General features: G+C 47.0%; 1 protein-coding gene across 3 annotated transcripts in view; it reads left to right on the top strand.

Moving 5' to 3' along the window:
- tfeb (transcription factor EB) overlaps positions 1 to 23,675 on the top strand; it is a 114,105-nt gene that overhangs the window by 5,672 nt on the left and 84,758 nt on the right. The gene's annotated exons all lie outside the window — the stretch shown is intronic.

Raw genomic sequence — 23,675 nt, 5'->3', positions numbered from 1 at the left:
CTATTTTACGTCCACCCAGGTTTCACACCCTCCCACCCGAGGCCAACAGAGAATGCCGTTTCCCGAGTCCCGTCACCCCCAGAATCGGGGTGGGCGTGCCGGGAAAACTTCAGCCAAAGTGACTGCAAACTGCTACCTGAGGGCAAAGAACAGAGAACAGTACAGCACAGGAACAGGCCCTTCGGCCCTCCAAGCCTGTGCCGATCATGATGCTTGCCTAAACTAAAACTGTATACACTAACGGAGTCCGTATTCTTCCTGGTGGGAGCAGGTACGATAGTGGCATTTAAGGGGCATCTAGACAAGTACATGAATAGGATGGGAATGGAAGGGTATGGGCTCCGTAAGTGCATATGGTTTTAGTTTAGGTAAGCATCATGATCAACACAGGCTTGGAGGGCCGAAGGGCCTGTCCCTGTTCTTTATTCTCTATTCTGTGTCTTTGTTCTTTAGATGTGGACAGGTTAAGTGAATGGGTAAGAATCAGAAATGTGGCAGAGTGTAAAATTATCCACTTGTGGAAAACTGGGAAAGCAGAATATTTTTAATAGATGAGAAAGTGGGAAATGTCAATTTTCAAAATTACCTGGATGTCCTGAAACACAGCAGGATGGTACAAGAAGCAATTAGTGATGTGTTAGTCTTTATTACAAAGAGTTCAGAGGATAGAGCAATTATATTGGGCTTTGGTAAGACCACGCCTAGAATGCTGCCTGCACTTTTACCCTTCTTACCTCAGGAAGATATACTTGCTTCAAGTAGAAGCAAATCTAAGATTCATGAGATTGATTTTTGAGGAGACTGTAGACTTGACCTATATTCTCAGGAGTTTAGCAGAATGAGAGACCATCTCATTGAAAGATATTACAATTCTTAAGAGGTTTGAGTGCAGATGCTGGGAGGTTGATTTCACCTGGGTGAGAGAATCCAAAACAGAGGGGCATGGTCTCGGAAGAAGAAGTTATAGAATTATAGTACAGAAGGAGACCATTCAGCCCATCAAGTTTGCACTGACCACAATCCCATCCAGCACCTATTCTCACAACCATATTCATTTACCCTAGCTAGTCCCCCTGACACTAAGGGGCAAACTAGCTTGGCTAATCCATCTAACCTGCACATCTTTGGACTGTGGGAGGAAACTGGAGCACCCGGAGGAAATCAACACAGACAGTGGGAGAATGTGCAGACTCTGCACAGGCAGTCACCCAGGGCTGGAATTGAACCTGGGTCCCTGGCGCTATGAGGCAGCAGTGCTAACCACTGTGCCACCATTCTGCCATTAAGTTGACCATTAGGGTGAGATGAGGAAGTGTTTAACTCAGGGCTAAAAGTGAAACAATTATTTTCAGAGTGACTGATATTTGAGGCAGGATAGTGAAGTTTAGGATTCTGGACACATTCCAGGGGTGATTTGATGCCAGGAATGGGGATTGGAAGTTTCTGTGGAAGGAGTTTGGAACTCTCACAGCTTTGATCTTTCTGCTGTTCTGCTCTTGACCTGTTGTACTGATCCTCAGCTGGAGATAGTTTCTCCTTTCAGTTTCCTTCCCTCTTCCTCTTGCAACCCTCCTTCTGCCCCTCATCATCTGCCTCATCAACATATCCCTCTATTCCTCCCCCCCACCCTTTGGTGTTTATTGAGTTTGCTCTTTAATTAAATTGGAACAGATAACTCACAATTCAAACAATTCCGCTTATTGACCCTGAGGGCAGTGAAATAGAAAGCTAATCAAAATGAGAGTTTCAGCATGGCTTGAAACTGGAAGTCTCTGTCCTGGGGGAGCGAGCCGGGGTGGGGGGGTTTTTGAAGGGGACTCGAGCCTGCACAAACTGGAGAAGTGCCTGTTTTTCCTGGATCCTTGTGTACTGCAGTTATTAATGTGTATGTTTGTGCAATGTGAATGGGTGGTAACACGCTGAGTGTTTACTATACACAGCGTCAGTGCTCCAGCTGCAGTGTGGAGTTTAGCATATTGACTTACACGGAGCAAAGACTGAGTCAGGTCAAAGCTGTAAGTTTTCAGTGTGGGCGAAATCCCAGTGGATATTACTGCTCTGCTCCCCTGGATGTTAATAAGCCCCTGGGAGCACACACACACACTGACACGCACACACACACTGACATGCACACACACACTGACACGCACACACACACTCTGACACACACAAACTCACACTCACTCACGCACTCATACACTCACACAGGCACACTGATACACACACACATTGACACTCACACACATTGACACTCACACACATTGACACACACACACACACACACACACATTGACACACACACACACACACACACAGATACACACATCAAACAGTGGCTGTTGTTGTACAGTGTGAGAAACAGGAGCACTGACTGGTTATTTTGCTATATCTAGCCCAGGATACTGAGGCTAAAGGCCATGGGCCAATTGACCCACACCCAGATCAGACTGACTATTGACTGTGGGACCATTGATCCGGCTCACTTTCCTCTGACCGTGTGGATTATCAAATGAATCATTGAGCTCCCTCGCTCTTGAAATAATTGATTAATTGCTAATTCTAAACATTAATGTCTGATGATATCGCTGTCATTGGGGGAATGGCCAAGAGGCATTGCTACGTTAGAGTGTATTGGTAACATGTGCATTGACCAAGTTAAGGGCTCCATCACTGGTGTTAGGCTGAGCTCAGTAACATCTGCTTTCAGGTGATGATGTAGCAGCCACTGGTTACTGTCTGAAACAAAATATTCATGGCAAGGCTGGGGAGGGTGAAGTTAGAGAGCAGCCATAAGCTGCATAAGTGGAGGGCAGATATTGCACTGTAAGGACAGGATGTTACAGCCCCGCTTGTCTCAAAACCATAAAATCCTGTCCGAGGTCAAATGACCTTCCCAAGGTCCACTCCTTGGCCGCTCCGATTCCCGTGGCGGGCGGACAGTAGAATTCCTGCCTAAACATCACATTGCACCAGCAGATCTCCAGTGGCATTGCTCACATTAATCCTGACCATGCACTGATATATAATCAGAGGGATGGAGATTATACCATGCTGCACATCAGTATATTACTTTGCAGTTAAGGTGGATGTGTTACCTGGTCCTGCACTTTAATGTGGCAAAGACTAACTGTGTTATTAGGAAATCCCTAACATCGTGTTGAGATTATTGCTGTTTGGTGGTCAGATCCCAGAATGAGTTTGAGGTTATTTGTAGATTGATTGACACATTCCAGTGAATATCCCACAACACGGCAGAACACATGGGATGAAAATGTCTTGTTTTGCATACCTGACATTCTGATGTGTGAAGGAAGCCTGGTGGATTGATACCCTACAAAAAACTTTTGTTTTGAGGATTGTTGATCGTGTAGAGAATGATTTATTTTGAGTTGGAGTGAGGGGGGAATATCGGGGTGCCTGCAACAATCAAAAAATACTTATTCCATCGCTTTCGTGGGGTGAGGGCAATTGTCGGGTGGGTGAAGGTGTTTGGAAGATGAGCAGTTGCAGAGGGTGTGTTTGTACGTAGAATAACAGATTCTCAGGGGTGAGTTTTCATTTATTTATTAGTCACAATTAAGGCTTACGTTAATGCTGCAATGAAGTTACTGTGAAATTACCCTAGTTGCCACAGTCCAGCACCTGTTCGGGTCAATGACCCTAACCAACACATCTTTCAGATTGTGGGAGGACACTTGGAGCACCCTGAGGAAACCCACGCAGACATGGGGAGAATGTGTAGAATCCACACAGACAGTGAGCCAAGCCAAGAATTGAACCCAGGGCCCTGGCACTGTGAGGCAGCAGTGCTAACCACTGTGCCACCGTGCGGCCCTGAGTTATTAGCTGAAATAAACAAGGGACTCGTGTAAAGTGTGAGTTCCGTTTGAAGGTGAGCTACTTGCACAGAACTGGACAAAGATTCTGACAAACAATTCTTTTCATTCATGTAGCTTCAATGTGTGCCAACCCACTGAGTCCCACAATATTTTCATAACGGCAGTTAATGCCAATATTACATCTGAGTTGTGAGGTTGCACAGTTCGGAGAGTGTAAAGCCTGCCTCTACCCAGTGTCAGGATGTTTGTGAGGGTGATTATCAGTGCTGGTTCTGCTCACTCCAGCTGTCCATTTTGTTGCTGTCCGTCAAGATAAGATTACTTCTGACACAGTTTATAACCTGCAACAGATACCTTCAGCGAAAGAATAAATGTTTGGCAAGGTTTCAAGTTAGAAGGGCTATAGGGCCCTTATTACTATTATAATACACAAAATGCACTGCTGCAGAGGGTCAGTGCTGAGGGAGTGCCGCACTGTCAGAGGGTCAGTACTGAGGGAGTGCCGCACTGTCAGAGGGTCAGTACTGAGGGAGTGCCGCACTGTCAGAGGGTCAGTACTGAGGGAGTGCCGCACTGTCAGAGGGTCAGTACTGAGGGAGTGCCGCACTGTCAGAGGGTCAGTACTGAGGGAGTGCCGCACTGTCAGAGGGTCAGTACTGAGGGAGTGCCGCACTGTCAGAGGGTCAGTGCTGAGGGAGTGCCGCACTGTCAGAGGGTCAGTACTGAGGGAGTGCCGCACTGTCAGAGGGTCAGTGCTGAGGGAGTGCCGCACTGTCAGAGGGTCAGTGCTGAGGGAGTGCCGCACTGTCAGAGGGTCAGTGCTGAGGGAGTGTCGCACTGTCAGAGGGTCAGTGCTGAGGGAGTGTCGCACTGTCAGAGGATCAGTGCTGAGGGAGTGCCGCACTGTCAGAGGGTCAGTGCTGAGGGAGTGCCGCACTGTCAGAGGGTCAGTGCTGAGGGAGTGCCGCACTGTCAGAGGGTCAGTGCTGAGGGAGTGCCGCACTGTCAGCGGGTCAGTGCTGAGGGAGTGCCGCACTGTCAGCGGGTCAGTGCTGAGGGAGTGCCGCACTGTCAGCGGGTCAGTGCTGAGGGAGTGCCGCACTGTCAGCGGGTCAGTGCTGAGGGAGTGCCGCACTGTCAGCGGGTCAGTGCTGAGGGAGTGCCGCACTGTCAGCGGGTCAGTGCTGAGGGAGTGCCGCACTGTCAGCGGGTCAGTGCTGAGGGAGCGCCGCACTGTCAGAGGGTCAGTACTGAGGGAGCGCCGCACTGTCAGAGGGTCAGTGCTGAGGGAGTGCTGCACTGTCAGAGGGTCAGTACTGAGGGAGTGCCGCACTGTCAGAGGGTCAGTGCTGAGGGAGTGCCGCACTGTCAGAGGGTCAGTACTGAGGGAGTGCCGCACTGTCAGAGGGTCAGTGCTGAGGGAGTGCTGCACTGTCAGAAGGTCAGTACTGAGTGAGTGCCGCACTGTCAGAGGGTCAGTACTGAGTGAGTGCCGCACTGTCAGAGGGTCAGTACTGAGTGAGTGCCGCACTGTCAGAGGGTCAGTACTGAGTGAGTGCCGCACTGTCAGAGGGTCAGTACTGAGTGAGTGCCGCACTGTCAGAAGGTCAGTGCTGAAGGCGTGTCACTCACCGGAGGGGCTGCACAAGGGGAGCACAATACTGTCTGAAGTGCTTATTTACGGATGTTTTATTAAACTGAGGGCCTGTCTGCGTGTTCAGGTGGCTGTAAAGATCTGGTGGCATTATATTGAAAAGCTGGAGAGTTCTCCCCCAGCATCCTGCAGCAGGATTTATCCCTTAATCAACAACACTTTTGCAACAAAAACAAAAAATGCTGGATGATTTCTGAGGGTTTGGCTGCATCTGTGGAGAGAGGAACACATAAACAGTCTGAATCCATATGTTCTGTTGAAGAGTCACACAGACCCAAAATGTTATGTGTTTTTCTCTCTCCACTGACGCTGCCAAGCCTGCTGAGTTTTTCCAGCATTTTCTGCATCCGGAGTATTTTGCTTTTATTTGACACGTATAACTGTAAGATCATTGTTTTTACATTGTTTGTCTCCTTCTGTATTGTATAGTTCTAAGCTCTTTCTTGTGACAGATTTCTTAAACAGGCTTAGTGACAGATGTGTGTAATTTTGCGTGCTCTGTATCATGTTACAAGCACTGACCCTGGGATCAATTGCAGAAGTGTACACACACTTCTGTGTTGGGTTTTGGGATTCAGCCCATCAAGTCTGCACCGACAATCCCAGACAAACCCTGTTCCTGTAAACCCACATATTTACCCTGGCTAATCCCTTTGACACTAGGGTCAATTTAGCACGGCTAATCAACCGAACCCACACATCTTTGGACCACGTGGTGATCACCAATTTCCCACTGTCACCAAAAGTGATGAATGACCAGTTAGCCTTGATGATGCTGGTCAGGAGTGGAATGTTGGCCAAATCAACAGCTCCCACCCTGTTTGAATAATGCCATGGGTTCTCAGTAAAGTTAACTTTTTTTTAATTAATCACAAGGCTTACATTAACACTGCAATGAAGTTACTGTGAAATTCCCCTCGTCACCACACTCCAATGCCTGTTCGGGTCAATGCACCCTAACCAGCATGTATTCAGACTGTAGGAGGAAACCGGAGCACCCGGAGGAAACCCATGCAGACTCCACACAGACAGCGACCCAAGCCAGGAATCAAACCTGGGTCCCTGGCGCAGTGCTAACCACTGTGCCACCCTGCTGCCCATACTGACCCTTTGACAGCTCCCTCTGTACTGTCCCTCGGGTGGGTGTGGCACTCCGTCCGTACCTTCCCTTGGAGAGTGTGGTGCTCCCTCTGTAACATCCCTTGGGTTGTGGGGGGGTGGTGCCACCCTCCCTCTGTACTTTTCCTCAGAGGGTGTGGCACTCCCTCATGACACCATCCCTCTTCTGTATCGTGCTCCCTACCTGGCCTGACAGTTTAGTGCTCCCTCCACGCTGCTCCTTCGAAGGTGCTGCCAATGGAGCAAGGCTGATTATTTAATACAAATGACAGGATGTATTTGATTGAAGCAATTAATAAGACTGTAGTTTCCTCCACTTCCTCCAATCTGAGAAGCAAAGGCAAAACAAAACATCATTTAGTTACAGAGAATGCAGAAATAAAGTCAATGCAAAACTAATATTTTTATCATTTTTGAAAAATATCAAAGTGTATTTAGAAAGTGAATGATGTGGCACTAATGACCATCCCTCCGTTTCGATTTCAGTGGCTTTGTTGATTATGTGAATGTTCTCCTGGTGCTAGAGTTACACCAGAGGAACCCTCTGTCAGACAGAGAGACCAGGAATTATGCAAGTGTTAGTGAGAGACATCAATATTCGTGTAAATGTTGGTGAGAGACCCCAGTATTTGTGCAAATGCCGGTGAGAGACATCAATAATAGAGCAAAGGTCGATGAGAACTGTCTCAATTTAACTCTTCAAAAATACGAGCTTGCAACATAGAACTGGCCTTAATTTAGTTAGAAACACTTGAGCTTCCTTTGGCAAACTTTAAAAATGATTTTGATTCCAGGTTTAATTCAGCTGCGAACCCTGTTAAATAACACACACTGAAATTTATACACCCATACTTAAAGCCCTAAAGTATCAAACCCATCTAGATCACGGGATGGCTCGTGTGGAAAATGGAAAAATCTTCCTGTGTTGCCTGAGGGTTTGTTGTGTGAGTGAGGCTGGAGACAGAACGTGGGGGCAGAGTCAGGGGAAGTGAAACTGGGCAGCTGGAATGAGCTGATGTTTCTATTTCCCAAAGCTGATCTCATTCACCTCGAGGAATGATTGTCCGTGGACACCCCCAGAGGAAACAATGTCGGGCAAAATACTTAACAATCTGCAGATAGTCAAAGAATATCTGTCAGCTGATGGAATATATCTGCAGCTGATGATAACTTCTCTTTTTGTTAGCCAAGTGTTGTGATTTGGATGTGTGGAATTTTCATCGCAGTGATTCTTTGCAAAAGGAAGAGGAGGCCATTCGACCCTTCCAATCTGTCCCCCCGTTCAACAAGACCATGGCACGTCTGTATCAGTTCCCAATTATTGTTTTTGCCCCATATTCCTTGATTATAATTAGCCAGCAAAAATCCATCCATACCAGTCTCTGAAGCTCCCAACATCCACACACTCTTCAGTGAGTGAGTTCCAGATATTGATTTGATTTATTATTGTCCCATGTATTAACATACAGTGAAAAGTATTGTTTCTTGCACGCTATACAGACAAAGCATACCGTTCACAGAGTAGGAAGGGAGGGAGTGCAGAATGTGGTGTTACAGTCATAGCGAGGGTGTAGAGAAAGATCAACTTAATTCAATAGCAACAGGGAAGAAGATCCTCACTGTAATAACTTGCTATGTAATGAGGCGGGTAGAATTAGGGACCTTGCGGTGAAGGATCCTCTTGGAGAGAGTGATCATTGTATGGTGGAGTTTCTGTTGCAGTTGGAGGAGGAGAAAGTGGGTTCCCGGACACACGTCCTTTGTTTGAATAGAGGGGAGTACGGTAGGATGAGAGAAGAATTGGTGAATGTGGACTGGGGGAGCACGTTGGAAGGTAGGTCTGCTGAGGAGCAGTGGAGGATCTTTAAGGAGATCTTTCTTGGTGCTCAGCAGAAATTTATTCTGATGGTCAAAAAGGACCGTAGGAGGAGAGGTAATAAGCCGTGGATAACAAAGGAGGTGAAGGAAAGTGTTAAATTAAAAGCGGAGGAATTTAGAGTAGCTAAGAGCAGTGGGCGAGAAGAGGATTGGGAAAGGTTTAAATGTCAACAAAGATTGACAAAGAAGTTGATAAAGGAGGGTAGGAGAAGCTATGAAGCTGGGCTAGCACTTAATATAAAAAAGGATAGCAAGAGTTTTTATAAATATATAAAAAGGAAGAGGCTGGCTAGGGTGAACGTTGGTCCTTTAGAGGATGAGAAAGGGGACCTAGTGGTAGGGGATGGGGATATGGCTAAGGTCTTGAATAACTTTTTTGTTTCTGTCTTCACGGAGGAGGACGTGAATAATTTGCCGGGTGTTAGCGATGGAAAGGTGGTAGGACTGGAGGGTCTTAATGACATTACTGTTACTAGAGAGGCGGTGCTCGACAGACTGGAGGGGCTGATTGTGGACAAGTCCCCAGGACCGGATGGAATGCATCCGAGGGTTCTGAAAGAAATGGCGGAGGTGATAGTGGATGCCTTGGTGGTTATTTTCCAGACGTCGCTGGATTCCGGGGAAGTGCCGGAAGATTGGAAAACGGCTAATGTTACGCCGTTGTTTAAGAAGGGTGCCAGGCAAAAGGCGGGGAATTATAGGCCGGTTAGTTTAACGTCTGTGGTAGGTAAAATGTTAGAATCCGTCATTAAGGAGGAAATTGCGAGGCATCTTGAAGGGAATTGCTTGATAGGGCAGACGTAACACGGTTTCATTAAAGGGAAGTCGTGTCTGACAAACTTACTGGAGTTCTATGAGGATGTGTCTAGGGCGGTGGATAGAGGAGAGCCGGTGGATGTGGTCTTTCTGGATTTTCAGAAGGCGTTTGACAAGGTACCTCACAAGAGGTTATTGCAGAAGGTCAGGGGACATGGAGTTGGGGGTAGGGTGTTAGCGTGGATAGAGGATTGGTTGTCAAATAGGAGACAGAGAGTGGGGGTCAATGGGTGCTATTCGGATTGGCGGTTGGTGACTAGTGGGGTGCCCCAGGGGTCGGTGCTGGGGCCTCAGCTATTTACCATTTATATAGATGATCTGGAGGAGGGAACCGAGTGTAGGGTGTCGAAATTTGCTGATGACACCAAGATTGGGGGAAAGGCAAATTGTGCGGAGGGTGTGGAGAGTCTGCAGAAGGATCTAGATAGGCTGGGCGAATGGGCCAGGAAATGGCAAATGGAATTTAATGTTGGCAAGTGCGAGGTGGTCCACTTTGGTAGGAATAATGGTAGGAAGGACTATTACTTACGTGGCGAAAAACTGCAGCAGGCGACGGTGCAGAGGGACCTCGGGGTCCTTGTGCATGAGTCGCAAAAACCCAGCCTGCAGGTGCAGCAGGTGGTCAGGAAGGCGAATGGGATGCTGGCCTTCATAGCGAGGGGGATTGAATATAAAAGTAGGGAGGTCTTGCTGCAGCTGTATAGGGCATTGGTGAGGCCGCAGCTGGAGTACTGTGTGCAGTTTTGGGCGCCGCACCTGCGCAAGGATATTTTGGCCTTGGAGGGAGTGCAGAGGAGGTTTACTAGGCTGATACCGGAGTTGAGGGGGTTGAGCTATGAGGAGAGGCTGAATAAACTAGGCTTGTACTCGTTAGAGTTTAGAAGAATGAGGGGAGATCTCATTGAGACGTATAAGATGATGAATGGGATGGATAGGATAGAGGTGGAGAGACTCTTCCCGCTCAGAAAAGACAGTAGGACTAGGGGGCACAGCCTCAAGATAAAGGGGAGGTGGTTTAGAACGGAGTTGAGGAGGAACTTCTTCACTCAAAGGGTGGTGAATCTCTGGAATTCTCTGCCCGTTGAAGTGGTGGAGGCTGCCTCGCTAAATATTTTTAAGAAGCTGGTTGATGGGTTCTTGATAAGAGAGGGGATTAAGGGTTATGGGGAGAGGGCGGGAAAGTGGAACTGAGCCACGACAGATCAGCCATGATCTTATTGAATGGCGGGGCAGGCTCGAAGGGCTAGATGGCCTACTCCTGCTCCTATTTCTTATGTTCTTATGTTCACAGAGGTGAAAGTCCTGTCACCAAGTTACTTTATTTACATCATACATCTGTACACAGCCAGCTGTCCAGTTGCTCCCTGCTGAATGCAGGCTGGGAGTCTGACACACCTGCTTTAAATCAGGAGCGTGAGGCCCCCTGATTTAACCATCAATTAGGACTCAGTTCAGACTCTGGCAAGCCGACCTCATTAGTCTGGCTGAAGTCATCACACCCACTCGCCTCTGAGTGTGGCCAAAGTGCTTCCAGATTTCACAACTATTAATAACCTGTCTCAATAACGTGTTTGAACACGAGTGCATGAAATAAAAATGTTCTAAATGCAAAGAGCAATTAAAAAAAACATTATTTGATGTTCCCAGTGACCAAGCACCATGGACTGTTTGACTATGGATTGCAGCATCTCTGAGCTAAATGAGTTAAGAGTATATATCTACTCTATCTTTGAATCTTTCCCCTGATTGGAATCGGTCACTCATTCTCAATTATTTTATTTCTTTATCTCTGCAAATGAAATCCTCCATGCTGAGATAAAGGGAAAATCTTCCCATGCAGCACAGCTGCTAGTCCGGGCATGTTTCCTTGGCCTACTTCAAGCTGAATTATCTGAAATCTGGTCATCAGTTTGAGTGCGATGTGTTTCTCACTTTATTCATTCTAATCCCGAGCTCTAGGTTTGTTTATCAGAGAAAGGGTTATATTTCGATTTTTGCGAGTGGTTTGGATTTGTCATGCACTGTCACATAGCAGAATGGGTATATATTCTATCACAGCCTTCCAAAGGGAATTGGATAAACCCTTGGGCAAAAAAGCATTGCAGTACGATGGGGTAAGAACAGGTAGGTAAAACTGGACAACACTTTGAAAGGCCCAGCACAAACACAACAAGCAGAATGCTCACCTTCTGTCCTGTAATACTCTATAATTCTTTGCATATAGCCCCTTTCTCAAAATTATGATGTATAGATGCTGGTGTTGGACTGGGGTGGGCGCAGTAAGAAGTCTCACAATACCAGGTTAAAGTCCAACAGGTTTAATTTGGTAGCACGAGCTTTCGGAGCGCTGTTCCTTCATCAGGTGAGTGATACTCTGAAAGCTTGTGCTATCAAATAAACCTGCTGGTCTGGTATTGTGAGACTATTTACTCTTTCTCAAAGTCAGAACATCCCAAAGCTCTTAACAGATCGTTGCAATGTAGAAAGCGCAGCAGCTAGTAACTGCAGTTCCCACAGACAGCAACGATAAGAAATGTTAATCTCTCTAACATCTTTTATGGGGAAGTAGGTGTGAATAAAATATTTAAAAAAACACTGAGCTACTGGAGATTAGGAATAAAAACAGGACTCCGATTCTACAATATCTGTGGAGAGAGACGATTGTCCTGATGTTGGGGGGGGCCGGGCTTTGCTGAGTGGGAACTTGGATGGGATTTTCATTGGGCAGGGTTTGGGTCTCTCCATATCTCCACATGATTTTGCAACAGAGATCCCCTCCTGAGATTGGCTGAATTGGGATGTTCTGGAGCAGGATGGGAGCACGTGTGTTGGAGAATTGTTAGGGAGGGGGATGGAGGAGGCTAAAATGGAGATCAGGACTATTCACCTTGGACCAATTGAGATCTAATCAAGATTCTATGAACATGTCTGCTTTGCAATTCTATACCTCTGCTAGAATTCTATCCCTCTGATTGTGTTTGCGTTGTTTATGACCTTGTCAGCCTGCATTGTCAGAATGAATGATTTGTGAATTTACACCCTTAGATGTCTCAGCCTCTGCTCTGTTTAGACTCTTACTTTCCAAAGCATCTGTTACCTTTTTATTCCTTTGAAGAATTCACTGCCCGACACTTCACATTGAAATTCATTATAATTCTCAACTAAATCTCGGAGATGGATGGAATTGTACCGGGCTTTGGTGAGATTATACCTTGAGCACTGGACCCAACTTCCCCAGGTTTCCTCTGAATGCTCCGGTTTCCTCCCACAGTCCGAAGGACGTGCTGGTTAGGTGCATTGGCCATGCTAAATTCTCCCTCAGCGTACTTGAACAGGCACCGGCAACTTGGGGAGTTTCACAGTAACTTCATTGGAGTGTTAATGTAAGCCTACTTGTTACACTAATGAATAAATTTGAGTTTGAAATTTGAATTTGAGCTCTGGTCACCGTGAGACAGCCACTGAGCTGATCTTTGACTTGGGGATTATGATGATATCTGTACTCAGAGAAACTACCCTATCATGCAGCCACTCCAGCCCGGCAAGTTCCTGTTTCACACTCTGGGGGTGAAATGAGTGCACAGTTGCGGAACAGAGAGAGAGAAAGAAGAAGTTTTATTTGCTTCCCTCTTGTGCAAGAATTTATTTCAAATGCTTCACATTAAGGAGGGGAAATCACAGCCCGTGATGGATAATTGAAGAAAGGAGTTGGGCAGGGTTTGCACTGAGGCAGGGGAAGAGTGACAGAGAAAGATTCTTATTGAGCCTTCTGCAAGACAGAAGAGTGAGACAGAGGGAGATAGGGAAGAGTGAGCACCAGAACCTCAGCAGTGGTGGAATGGAATGCAGAGACAAGCCTGATATTAGAGCAATATTTTGTACAATGTCTTCAGTTGGTGATGATCCCTCTGGTGGAGTGGAGTGTAGCCATGCAAGGAGCTGAAGACAAGTTTGAGGATTTTGATGTTGACTCAGAGAAACGGCGTCCTTGAGTTGAAATGAAGTGACTGCCGTCATTTTCAATACTTTTTCTCCTACTCAGTTCTGCCACTGACATTGTTAAGGCTCACAGCTTTGACCCTGCTCCGAAAATAGGCTCCATTTTGTTTAACTCTATTAATTTTCATTTTTATTGGTTTGATAAATAATTAAGGAATGACATACTGGCATCGGAGGCACCCCGGAGAAGGCCCACCAGTTTGAAGAGTCAGTAGGGGAGCACGGTGGCACAGTGTTTGGCACTGCTGCCTCACAGCACCAGGGACCCGGGTTCAATTCCAGCCTCGGGTGACAGTCTGTGCGGGGTTTGCACATTCTCCCTGTGTCTGTGTGAGTTTCCTCTGGGTGTTCCAGTTTCCTCCCACACTCCAAAGATATGCAGGTTAGGTGGCTTGGCCATGGGAAATATGTGGGGTTTCTGGGATAGGACAGGGGAGAGAGCCTGAGTCAGATACTCTGGTAGAAAGTTGATGCAGACTTGATGGGCTGAATGGCCTCTTCTGCACTGCAGGGATTCTACAATTCTATGATCCTGGGTAACGAGGGATTTTTTTATGAGGGGAGGTTGAATGGGTTGGGGCTGTATTCATCGGAGTTTAGAAGAATGAGGGCCTAACTTACTGAGACACATAGGATTCTCAGGGGGATTGACAGGGTCAATGATGAGAGGTTGTTTCCTCGTGTGGGAGAGCCGAGGGCCAGAGGCAAAACCTCAGAGTAAGGGGCTACCCATTTAACACAGAGATGAGGAGGAATTTCTTCTTCCAGAGGGGAGTAAATCTGTGGAATTCTTTATCACAGAGAGCTGTAGAAGCTGGGTCGCTGAGTGTGTCCAAGGCTGAGATAGACGGATTTTTAAGGGACAAGACAAGAAAGTGCAGTTGAGGATTATATCGAATCAGTCATGATCTCAATGGATGGGCCGAATGGCCTACTGCAGCTCCTATGTCTATGGTTTTAACTTTGTTCTCTGTGAAGACTGCAGCCAGTGCCAGCGATCATCAACCCATCCATTTTGTCAACCGCCTAGAGAGCAAATCTCTAACTTCATCGAAAAATTCAAAAGTTATCCCCATATTACAAGAATGAGGGATGGGTAATAAATGTTGGTCAGTCATCGACGCCCATGTCCCGCAAATGAATTGAAAAAATGTCAACGAGAGATGCTGGTAGTGGTGCAAAAGGTGTGGAGAGACCCGATTAAAGTTTATTTAATAGTGACACAAGTAGGCTTACAATAAAATTACTGTGAAAATTCCACAGTCGCCACACTCCAGCGCCTGTTGAGGTACATTATTGGAGAATTTAGCATGGCCAATGAACCTAACAAGCACGTTGTTTGGACTGTGGGAGGAAACCAGAGCACCCGGAGGAAACGCATGCAGAGACGGGGAGAACATGCAGACTCTGCACAGACAGCGACCCAAGCCGGGAATCGAAATTGGATCCCTGGCACTGTGAGGCAGCAGTGCTAACCACTGAGTCACTGCCACCCAGCAATAGTGCAAATGCTGGTGAGACTCGTGTAAAAGTCAGTGAGAGTCTCAAGTTTCTGCTTCCTGTTTAATCAGCTGGTTAGATTCAAATCCTGATGGTGAAGTCTTACCTTGGAACATTCTGACCAGAGGGCTGAAGAAACTGTTGGGGAAGTTAAGGTGACTTTATACATTTAGAAGTTAATGAATGGCTTAGGACATTATTCAGGGGACTGGTCAGTCAGGGCCATTTCTCTGCTCTTGATCTGATTAGCACAGCAGTAACTCCCCACTACTGAGCTGGTTAGAAGTAGTTAGCTTTAAATGTGTATTCTTATCCCTCGCCCCCGTTTCTGCTCGTTATTTCCTCCGCCTCTTCTGCGCTCCAGTTGTGAATTCCATCCTGTCCTGGCAGGAATCAAAGGTGAAGTTTCTGTGGACGGTGGAAAGAGTGGATTTGAAGTTAGGCACTGCCCTTCACAACCTCAATCTGTCCTAAACACTCGACAGAAATATTTCAGCAGTGTCGTCATCGTTTTAACGGCAGAAACGCAGCAGGAAGTTTGTACACAGCAAGCTCCCACAAACAGCATGGTGATAATGACCAGACGATATATCTTAAAAAGTTGTTTGAGAGATGAATATTGGCCGGAATACCCGGGGCAACTCTCTGCTCTGCTTTTAAACAATGCCATGAGATCTTTAACATCCATGAGAGGGCAAACATCAACGTCTGATCTGAATCATAGAATTCCTGCAGTGCAGAAGGAGGCCGTTCGGCCCATTGAGTCTGCACCGGCTACAATCCCACCCAGGCCCCATTCCCGTAATTCCAGTTATTTACCCTGCCAATCCCCTGACTCTAAGGCCAGTTTATCATGGCCATTCAACCTAACCCGCACATCTTTGGACCGTGGGAGGAAACCGGAGCACCCGGAGGAAACCCACGCAGACACGGAGAGAATGTGCAAACTCAGCAGAGACAGTGGCCCGAGGCTGGAATTGAACCTGGTCCCTGGCGCTGTGAAGCAGCAGCACTAACCACCGTGTCACCCGGAGGGGGGGCTCAATTCCTCAATTCCTTCATGGGATGCGGGCTTCGCTGGCTGGACAGACAGTATTTTTGATTCCTGAGCCAACATTCATCCCTCAATCAACATCACTGAAACAGATGACCTGGTGGTTATCACATTGGTATTTGTGGGAGTTACTGTGCGTAAATTGGCTCCTGTGTTTCCTACAATACAACAATGACTAAGTTTCAATCATAAGATATTTTTGAATACTGTTTGATCAGGAAAAGCTCAACATAATTACAAGAAATTATTATTTTATTATGAAATCTCGAGAGTGGAGCTGGAACTTTCAGACTCAGAGGGCAATGCCACCCACTGAGCCATGGCTGGCACCAGCTATGAGCATTAAACTGGTAGAATTGAGACAAAATATATTATGTCACGGAATTGGAGCGTGCAGGTGAGGTCAGGGTAAGGTCAGGGCTGTTTATCAGAAGACTTCCCTCGTTATCCAGTGGAAGAATATAAACTGAAAAGGAGTTTGCCACTTCTTCACACTTCATATCCTATGATCAGACAGTTGTGACGGTCATTCCAGCTATCGGTGACCAGGGCGTGTCATTAGAGAAGATTAGAGAGGGCTCTGGAGGATGAGGAACATTCTGAACGATGAGGAACACTCTGGAGGGTGAGGAACATTTGGGAGAGTGAAGAATATTCTGGAGGATGAGGAATACTCTGGAGGGTGAGGAACATTTGGGAGGGTGAAGAATATTCTGGAGGATGAGGAATACTCTGGAGGGTGAGGAACACTCTGGAGGATGAGGAATACTCTGGAGGGTGAGGAACATTGTGGAGAATGACGCTGACTCTGGAAGATTCCGGCCCTGCGTTGAGCTGGTGTTTCTCAGTTGTCTGGGTGTTTGTTGAGATGTTGGCAGCATCAGGTGAGTGTGGGTGTGGGCGCAGCCCCAGGAGAGACTCCAGTGCCGGGTTTCTGATCCGCAGCCTTTGTTTTTGCTCAGGTTCTTAGGCCAGGCAGCAGTCATTGAGTGTCAGCAGTTTATCACTTGTTTGTAAAGCTTTCACACTGGAAACTAATGAGCCTTTTGAGATTATTGCTGAGAGGAATTACTGTTTGCACATTTTCGAATGAACTGCCTATTTTCCTGAGTTGAGAAGGGGCCACCTGTTGGAAAGAGGGATCTCGGCCACTTCTCCCTCCTTTAGACCAGCTCTCACCCTTTTCCCGTATTAACCTGTCAGGGCTGTCGGAACTATCAGATAACTAGTTATTTTGTTTCTGTTTTTAGCCCTCTCCCTCATTGGATAATCTCACCAAACTGGTTTGCAAGTCCCACTCACTCCTCTCTTCACAAAGAATCAGCAGATTCTCCAGAGAGACAACAGCTAAAGACAGAAAGATTCAGAAAGTTAGACAACAACTCGGTCCAAACCTTGCTCAGGGAGCATTTTAAAGAGATGGGGAGAGGTATGGGGGGGAATTAGACTTTAGGCCCTCGGTGTTTGAAGGCAAGATCAGCAAGAGTGGAATGAAAGAGCTGGGTGATACTGAACTTCAGGAATGTGGGGATCTTGGATAGGTGAAGGACTGAGGGAGGTTACCATTGGATAGGGAGGGGCTATTCCGTGGAGGGATTGATAGGGAAGGGCTATGCTGGGGAGGAATAGATAGGAAGGGGCTATACCTCATTGTTGGATAAATCCAAATTGGGAACCTCAATCAGGTTGCAATCAGGATCCTGATCTATTTTGTTTTAATGTTTTACTGTTCTCTAACTTTTATTTCTTTATGGTCTTTCTTCATATCTCTTCCCCCCTCACTCTTTTTTTCCATCTACTTCATCCTCCTTTCCTTTTCTCCCCCCCACTTCCTCTTTTCTGCATTCTACCTCTGTCCCATCTCCACACACCCCCCAACATCTTAATCTGTAACAGTTTATAGTTTCTCTGACCATTCACACCTTTTATTCTCTCTGTGGACTGCTGTTAGCAGTCTTTCCCCCTGGTTTCTGTGGCTAGGACTCATCTTTCATTCCTTCCCCCTGCAGTATAAATATCTCCCACTTTCCATGCCTTTTAGCTTTGACAAAGGGTTGTCTGGACTCGAAATGTCAGCTCTTTCCTCTCCTTACAGATGCTGCCAGAGCTGCTGAGATTTTCCAACATTTCCTTTTTTGGTTTGAGAACCCCAAGATCTGTTAGTATCAGGAATGGGGGGTGTGTGTGAACAAATTAATTTGATTTTAATTTTTCTTCTTTGCCTCGAGTTGGGTTGGTGAATGGAGAGTTGTTGTGTGAGGACCTCACACTCTCTGCTCTCACCCTGATTGAATCGAATATGGTTTACAATGCAGACTGCAATGAGCTTTTTTCCAAACAGCTTTCCCTCTTTAAATAGATCAGGTTCTGACGATGCCCTGGTTCCCAACGACACTAAATTAACCTGAGATTGGAAGCAGGGAGGGTGGAGCAGAATGGACGATGGGTTCTCTGGCAGGGCAATGCCATTGGGCACCACATCATCATCCAGAGGGGGTTTGAGTGCACAGACAGGGAATATCGGGATGGTATTCCACCATGGTGGGGGGGTGGGAAACAACATGAAAACAAAACCCATCCTGTTTATCTAGAAGGATCCAGAGGTTGCAAAAGGAAAAATGGGAGATGGAGTTTCCTAATGTTGAACTAACGGGAAAGGAATAGTTTGAGTGAAGGATGGTGCAGTTGGTGTTGAGGAGGAATGGGGAGGTGGGGTTACTCAGAGCTCAGCGAGCACAGAGTTGAAAGATGCACTGACTTTATCATATCAATAAAATACAGACAAGAAGACATTTATCTTAACGAGTTAATTGCCCAGCTGCTCTCTGAGTAAGTTAGGCCAACACACACAATGGGACTCTGTTAATCCGCACAGCGCAAAAGGAAAGCATTGCACTAAATTCTAAAAGGATGTCATAAGGTTCCAAAATAATAGGTACAGTTAGGCTCCTGTTAACATTTTGCCCAGTAAAGAATATAAATTAATCTGTTGTTCAAATTGATTCCAATTATTCCATTTCAATTTGTCAGCTGTGTGACTGTAATTCAGATCAAACCCGAATTAATCAATGTTTTGAGTGAGGATGTGCGGTTTGTAACCTCGGTCACCCAGCACCAATGTAACTGGGGACTGGGCTCCAAGAGGCTGCCGGTCAGGTGAGCAGTGTAGTATGGTAAATCGATCCCCAGCCTACAACCCATTTGAGAACTACTGCCACCAAAGCAGGAGAGGTCACTAAATATAATCATTGCTCAATCTTTTTAAATCATAACACAGCCAGGATTAAGCTGAGTTGCCCGTAGGATATTTAATGTTCCTCCTCTATCCAGTCCATGAGCACGGAGCAGAGATTCTGCCCTCTGCTGGACAGGAGGACTGACTGTCAGTGTGACAAAATCTCCCAGCTACTTGCATATCTATTTAACTTTAAACCTCTTCCTGAAATGTTTACAGTGCCTCATTGTTTCAAATGCTGCAAAATGTATTAATTCATCAAAATTGGCAATGGTTTTTATTTAACTCTGGCCTGGAATCTCTGCTCAGTTGATTGAATCAGCGCACAAAACAACAAGGACAATCACAAACAGAGGGTTCCAGATACTTTACAGGAGCAGCATCAACCCAAAAGAAACATCTAAACCACACGAGGAGATATGAGGACAGGCAACTAAAAGTGATAATTTTTAATGAGCATCTTAAAGGGGGGAAGTGAGGTGGATAGGCAGACAGGTTTAGAGAGAGAATTCCAGAGCTTTGAGCCCACACAGCTGGAGACATCACTGCTGGTGGGAATGGATGGAACTAGAGGACAGAAATCACAGAGGGTTGTAGGGGCTGGAGGAGCTGACAGAGATAGGGAGGGGGTGTAGGGGCTGGAGGAGCTGACAGAGATAGGGAGGGGGTGTAGGGGGCTGGAGGAGCTTACAGAGATAGGGAGGGGGTGTAGGGGGCTGAAGGAGCTTACAGAGATAGGGAGGGGTGAGGCCATGGAGGGATTTTAAAAAAGGATGAGAATTAAACATTGGGGTGATCTGGAGTCAGTTACTGTCGGCCGGTGAACATGGGGAATGAGACTTGATCCAAGTGAAGACACCAGCAACCATTGTTTGGATGACCTCAGGGTCGTGAATGTGGGAGAGCAGTCAAGAGTGAGTTGATTTAATCATTTGAGGGAAAAATGCTGAAAAATCTCAAGGCAGAATTCGATAGGCTTCTAGATACCAGTGCCCTGGGGATTTCCCCACAACAGGTTCACGTTGGTGTTAACCTGTTGAAACCACGCTGATGCTATGTCACATTGGAGCAGATATGGGGGAGTGGGGGGGGGGGGTGTTTAATTTATTAAAATATATGCATATCCATGCAAAGCAAGTTCATGCCCTTTGTGGATGTCAACCTGATGATGTCACTAGCAAAAATTTTAAATTTATTTATTAGTGCCACAAATAGGTTTACATTAAGAACATAAGAACATAAGAAATAGGAGCAGGAGTAGGCCATCTAGCCCTTCGAGCCTGCCCCGCCATTCAATAAGATCATGGCTGATCTGTCGTGGCTCAGTTCCACTTTCCCACCCTCTCCCCATAACCCTTAATCCCCTCTCTTATCAAGAACCCATCAACCAGCTTCTTAAAAATATTTAGCGAGGCAGCCTCCACCACTTCAACGGGCAGAGAATTCCAGAGATTCACCACCCTTTGAGTGAAGAAGTTCCTCCTCAACTCCGCTCTAAACCGCCCCCCTTTATCTTGAGGCTGTGCCCCCTAGTCCTACTGTCTTTTTTGAGTGGGAAGAGTCTCTCCACCTCTATCCTATCCATCCCATTCATCATCTTATATGTCTCAATGAGATCTCCCCTCATTCTTCTAAACTCTAACGAGTACAAGCCTAGTTTATTCAGCCTCTCCTCATAGCTCAACCCCCTCAACTCCAGTATCAGCCTAGTAAACCTCCTCTGCACTCCCTCCAAGGCCAAAATATCCTTGCGCAGGTACGGCGCCCAAAACTGCACACAGTACTCCAGCTGCGGCCTCACCAATGCCCTATACAGCTGCAGCAAGACCTCCCTACTTTTATATTCAATCCCCCTCGCTATGAAGGCCAGCATCCCATTCGCCTTCCTGACCACCTGCTGCACCTGCAAGCTGGGTTTTTGCGACTCATGCACAAGGACCCCGAGGTCCCTCTGCACCGTCGCCTGCTGCAGTTTTTTGCCCCGTAAGTAATAGTCCTTCCTACGATTCTTCCTACCAAAGTGGACCACCTCACACTTGCCAACATTAAATTCCATTTGCCATTTCCTGGCCCATTCGCCCAGCCTATCTAGATCCTTCTGCAGACTCTCCACACCCTCCGCACAATTTGCCTTTCCCCCAATCTTGGTGTCATCAGCAAATTTCGACACCCTACACTCGGTTCCCTCCTCCAGATCATCTATATAAATGGTAAATAGCTGAGGCCCCAGCACCGACCCCTGGGGCACCCCACTAGTCACCAACCGCCAATCCGAATAGCACCCATTGACCCCCACTCTCTGCCTCCTATTTGACAACCAATCCTCTATCCACGCTAACACCCTACCCCCAACTCCATGTCCCTCGACCTTCTGCAATAACCTCTTGTGAGGTACCTTGTCAAACGCCTTCTGAAAATCCAGAAAGACCACATCCACCGGCTCTCCTCTATCCACTGCCCTAGACACATCCTCATAGAACTCCAGTACACTGCAATGAAGTTACTGTGAAAATCCCCTAGTCGCCACACTTTGGTGCCTGTTTGGGTACACTGAGGGAGAATTTAGCATGGCCAATGCACCCAATCAGTACGTCTTTTGGACTGTGGGAGGGAACCGGAGCGCCCAGAGGAAACCCACGCAGAGATGGGGAGAAATGTGAGATTCCGCACAGACAGTGACCTAAGCCGGAATCGAACCTGGGTCCCTGGCACTGTGAGGCAGCAGTGCTAACCACTGTGCCGCTGCATGGCAACTTCCAGACCTTGCAATGCTCTCAGCAACCTCGCAGTCAGCAAACGCGGCCTCAAGATTTTGCCCATAGTCAAGTAACCAGTCTATGTAACCATTCGGACCCAGGCTGGGACAGGGACTGGGTAGAGGGTGTGTAGTTGTGGCTGGAATAAACTGCGTGTCAGTGTGAACGACTAGAATCCTTCTCGTTCTCACTATCTCGTCTTGCATCGGGACAGACCCCCTGAGATTGACATTGAGACCCTCAGCATGTATGCAGACCACATGGGAACATGCTAACACTGACCTGAGGCCAGCTTGTGGCTGTGTCCTGGCCACCAATATCTACATTAAATAACACAAAACATTGGACACTTCCTGCTATTCTCTCCCCTCTTCTTTCACTGTCAGCAAACTTTAAATAACCCTCTGAGTCACTAGAAAAATCTGTCAGGGCGAAAGGTCACACGTGATATTTTTCAGTTCCAGGCTTTAAGTCCTGACAGTAAAGCTTCAGTAATCCAGTAAGAGGCTGGCTCATGTGGACAACCCTTCGTTTTCATATCTTTCCCCTTCACAATGTTCCCCTCCTCTCTGGAAGGTGCAAACTCTATAGGTTCCTGCTGCTCACTTACCCACTCAAACAGGCAATTCAACTGCTGAAGCATCAAGCCTGATTACAGGTCTTGATCAGCCTTCACACATACGGACCTCCCAGTAATTTCTATGTCATAGCGTCACAGAGGTTTACAGCATGGAAACAGGCCCTTTGGCCCAACTTGTTCATGCCGCCCTTTTTTAAAACCCCTAAGCTAGCCCCAGCTGCCCAAATTTGCCTCCATATCCCTCTATACCCATCATACCCGTGTAACTGTCTTAATGCTTTTTAAAAGACAAAATTGTACCCGTCTCTACTACTACTTCTGGCACTTGTTCCTGACACTCACCACCCTCTGTATGAAAAAATTTCCTTCTGGACACTTTTGTATCTCTCCCTCTCACGTTAAACCTGTGCCCTCTAGTTTTAGACTCCCCTCCTTTGGGAAAAGATATTGACTATCTTGCTGATCTGTGCCCCTCATATTTCATAGACCTCTATATGATCACCCCTCAGCCTCCTACGCTCCAGAGAAAAAAGCCCCAGTGTACCCAGCCTCTCCTTATAACTGAAATGTCTTTCATTCATTTAATTTTTCTTTCCTTCTTTTTCCTTTCATTTCTTTCTCCACTATTTCATTCTGTTTATTCTCATCCCAGTCTCCCTCTCCCATTCTTTCATCTTTTATTTTCCCTTTTCCTCTCTCTCTCTGGCCCACTTTTGACTCTCTTATTCTCCCTGCCAGGCTTGATCTCTCTTTCTCTCTCTCTTCCTGTCTCTGTTCTGCAATCTGCATCTCTGTGTGATTAGGACCAGGAATTGGAAATCTGGGCTGGGATTCTCCCCCCAAAAAATCTAACTTCCCAACCTGCAGGAAAGTGGGAGTAGTTCCTGCTGATTTTTTAACGTACTTACCGGAGCAAATCTCCAGCGCTCTGTGCAATGCCGAGTGCCTCAGCGGGATTCACGCTAGAGAAAAGGGGTTGGAGCCTATTCCCATCCGAGAGGTCGGCAGCACAATGCTGAGTGGGCCACTGTGCATGTGCCGGTGTGTCAGAGTGTGGATCGGTACAAGCGTAGTGGCCCACCCCACCCCCAACATTGCCGGTCTCCGATTGCTGGCCAGTCTCGTAAATCACCACCCCCAATCGCTGGCCTCCTGATCCTCCACGGGCCAGCCCTGATCGCCCTCCCCCCTGATGACCAGCCCCTACCCCCCAAACAGCCCTGACCCCCACCCCAATGGCCAGCC

This window comes from Carcharhinus amblyrhynchos, chromosome 22, assembly GCF_965287045.1.
Source record: "Carcharhinus amblyrhynchos chromosome 22, sCarAmb.v2.hapA, whole genome shotgun sequence".
In the NCBI taxonomy this organism is placed as follows: domain Eukaryota; kingdom Metazoa; phylum Chordata; class Chondrichthyes; order Carcharhiniformes; family Carcharhinidae; genus Carcharhinus; species Carcharhinus amblyrhynchos.
The sequence above is the reverse complement of the archived record's forward strand: the minus strand, read 5'-3'. Positions and strand labels throughout refer to the sequence as shown.